The sequence below is a fragment of the Theobroma umbraticum genome, unplaced genomic scaffold (assembly GCF_002168275.2).
Source record: "Theobroma umbraticum cultivar Fairchild unplaced genomic scaffold, ASM216827v3 scaffold_239.1, whole genome shotgun sequence".
Lineage (NCBI taxonomy): Eukaryota > Viridiplantae > Streptophyta > Magnoliopsida > Malvales > Malvaceae > Theobroma > Theobroma umbraticum.
Genome location: NW_018397273.1, coordinates 1318435 through 1321914, shown reverse-complemented (window position 1 = coordinate 1321914; position 3480 = coordinate 1318435). Strand labels below are relative to the sequence as shown.

General features: G+C 32.3%; 1 long non-coding RNA gene across 2 annotated transcripts in view; it reads left to right on the top strand.

Moving 5' to 3' along the window:
- LOC110426930 (uncharacterized) overlaps positions 1 to 3207 on the top strand; it is a 9480-nt gene extending 6273 nt beyond the window's left edge. For both annotated transcript variants that reach the window (XR_002446206.1, XR_002446205.1), the window contains exons 3-4: positions 2843 to 2929; positions 3023 to 3207. This is a non-coding gene — a long non-coding RNA (uncharacterized LOC110426930). The remainder of the gene's footprint in view (positions 1 to 2842; positions 2930 to 3022) is intronic.
- The last annotated feature ends 273 nt before the right edge of the window (positions 3208 to 3480 follow it).

Sequence of the window (3480 nt, the reverse complement as noted above, 5' to 3'; positions counted from 1 at the left end):
GAAGGAGAGTTATTTGCTGATCATATTCGGAAAATTCATGAAGAGGTAAAGGCTTCTTTAAAAGCCAGCAATGCAGAATACTTTTTTACTACAAATCAACATCGTCGTAAGCAGGAATTTGAGGAAGGTGATCAAGTACTTGTGCCCTTGAGGCAAGAAAGATTTCCTAAGGGTACTTATCACAAGTTCAAGTCTAGAAAGTTTAGACCTTGTAAGGTGCTAAAGAAAAATCAGTTCAAATGCTTACCTAATTGAGCTACTGCCTGAGTTACAAATCAGTCCTATTTTCAATGTTATGGACTTGTATCCATTTGAGGGATGTGATGGGACTGCATCTACCATAGACGCTCAAATTCAACACCTTCCGATTGCTAAGGTTGAAGTTATTGAAGATGTGTTAGATATGAAAGAGGTTCAATCTAAACGAGAGAACCCGTATAGACGATTTTTAGTGAAGTGGCTTGGTAAACCTGCTAATGAAAGCACTTGGATTGCAGAAGAAGAATTGAAACAAGTGGATCTAGACATCTATAAGGAGTATGTCAAGGCATACTCGTCGTAGTCGAGTCTTTTTCTGACTCGAGGGGATTGATGTAAGTGCATATGGAAATTTATTTTTTTAGTATTTTTATTAGCTTAGGATTTTATTTTATTTTATTTAGTTTGAGTTTTTTTTTCTTTATTAGAATTTTAGTACTTTCAGTCTTTAGTTAGGATTAGGATTCCTATTTGATTAGGATTTATCTTAGCATTACTATTTGATTAGGATTTATCTTAGCTATTATAAATAGGTGATTCCAGATATAGGATTCTTATTATCATCTTTTGTTATTTTTGAATATTTATTCAAGAGGTTTCTTTTAAAACCCAATTATCTTTCTATTGTCCCAACATAATCAACCCTATTCTAGCCCTAATTGTTGAGTTCTAATTGCTCTAAACCCTCTGTCTACATCACATCTTCAATAAAGAAACACATGGATAGTTGAAAGGCATTTCCCCGAGATAGTAATAATCGTCAAATGGAATTAGTTTTTCAATTGGGAGATGGGTCTTTAGGTACTTGGAAGTTTAGCCAAGATGTTATTAGGAAGGCCATAGCAAAAATGGTAATTCACAATGAATTATCATTTAAGTTTGTGGAGGGGTAAGGGTTTAAGGAAATGATGCATATTGCATGTCCTAAATTTGTTGTGCTATCAAGATGGACTATTGTAAGGGATTGTTATAAACTCTTTGTTAAGGAAAGAAACAACTTGAAACAATTACTAAGGACATCTTTTTCACGAGTATCCTTGACAATAGACACATGGACCTCATTAAAGAGGATTAATTATATGTGGTTAACAGCTCATTTTGTAGAAAAAGATTGAAAATTGAAAAAAAATCAACTTTTGTCCAATTTCTAGTCATAAAGGTGAGGCCATTGGGATGGCAATGGAGAACTGCATGCGGGATTGGGGGATTAATAAAGTTTTCATAGTGACAGTTGATAATGCTAGTTCGAATGATCTTGCAATTGCATACTTGAAAAAAAGAATGAATATATTAGGGAATGGTATTCTTGGATGCAAATATATTCAGTTGAGATGTATTGCTCACATTATTAATCTCGTGGTGAATGATGGATTGAAAGAAATGCATGAATCTGTTGCTTGTGTTAGAGGTGCTGTGAGATATGTGAGACAATCTCCTGCTAGGTTAGCGAAATTTAAAGATTACGTTATAGCTGCTACGATTCAATTGAAAAGTATGTTGTGTATGGATGTTAGCACTAGGTGGAACTCCACTTATTTAAAGTTGGATGCAGCTCAAAAGTTTGAACAAGCATTTGATTCATTTAAAGATGTTGATCAATACTATAGAAGTGAGTTGTTGATGGGGGATGGAGCGCCTGATCTTACAGATTGGGAAAATGTGAGAAGGCTTTGTCATTTTTTCAAACAATTTTATGAACTCACCGTAAAAGTTTCAAGTACTTTTTATTGCACTGCTAATACTTTTCGTGATGATATTTGTATTTTTTATTGCACATTGTGTGATTGGCAAAGATCTCCTGATGTTGATACGAAGTTAATGGCCAAGAGAATGAAGGAAAAATTTGATAAGTATTGGGAAAATGTTGAGAAAATGAATTCATTGCTTTACATTGCTTCTGTTCTTGATCCTAGGAAGAACCTTGATTTTGTACGATGGTGTTTCATGAAAATGTATTCTCCTGATCAAGCTTCCATGATGACTAAGAATTTGGAAAAAATAATGGAAGAGTTGCTTGATGAGTATAAAAGGATGTTGTTTCCTATATATGTGACAGTTAGTCAAAGTAGTCAAGTTGAAGGGAGCAAACATGCAACAAATGATAGTGAAAGCTCATTACATATTACAACTATTTTGTCCGAGTACAAGAGGTATAGGATTGAAAGTGGCAAAGATGATCAGAAAACAGAATTGGATAAATATTTAAGTGAGCATGATGCTACCGATTCTGATGATTTTGATGTTTTGATGTGGTGGAAACTCAATAGTTAGAGGTTTCCTATCCTTGCCGAAATAACTCGTGACATGTTGGTGATTCCAACATCAACAGTTGCATCTGAATCTACTTTTAGCATTGGAGGTAGGGTGCTTAATGCATATAGGAGTTCTTTAGCTCCTATGTTTGCACAAGCCTTATTTGTACCCAAGATTGGTTATGTGAACCTTCATCTTTCAATTTCAATGAGATTGAGTTGGATATGACAGACATTGAAAAGTTGAATTCGGTAATTGTAATTTTCATTTTATTATTTTTTCAATTCTTATTTCTTTATTTCTCTTAATTTTTTTTATTTATACATTTTAGAGATGCCAAAGATTAGGATTGTGGATTCTATTTCTGTTGTTGATGAGTGAAAGAGTGTACAAATGTATTCTTCACACTTCAATTGAGGTAAATGTTAAACTTTATGAGTTTTTACATAATTTTTCATTTTTAATCTAAATTTTATACTAATTATATTTTTTGTTTTCTTTCAATTGTTAGATAGCCAATGTGAGTGAATGTGAAGAGCCAAGTCATGGAGGAAATTTAAGTTGATAATTTGTGATAGTTAATGGTTTTGTGTTAGTTTTATTTTGAGGATGTTAATTTTATTATCTTCGACTTTTTGTTATGTTGAATATTGAATGCTAATTTTATGGTTTATGTTAAAAGATACAATTTTATGAGTGAAGGAACAAATGTATTTTTTTAAGTCTAGATTATTCATATATTTTTTAATTATGGATAAAGTTTATAAGTTTTAATATTGTAATTTGCAAAAAAAAGGTGATAAAATTTTGGTCCATTGGTTCAAAATCGGACCAACAAACCAATTCTATATTTGTTCGATTTGGTCTTTTTTTATATTTGGTCAATTTTTAAAAAATGATTGGTCCATTTTGTACTTAACTATGATGGATCAATCCACCCATTTGTTTACCTCTATCGCTTTGTTACCT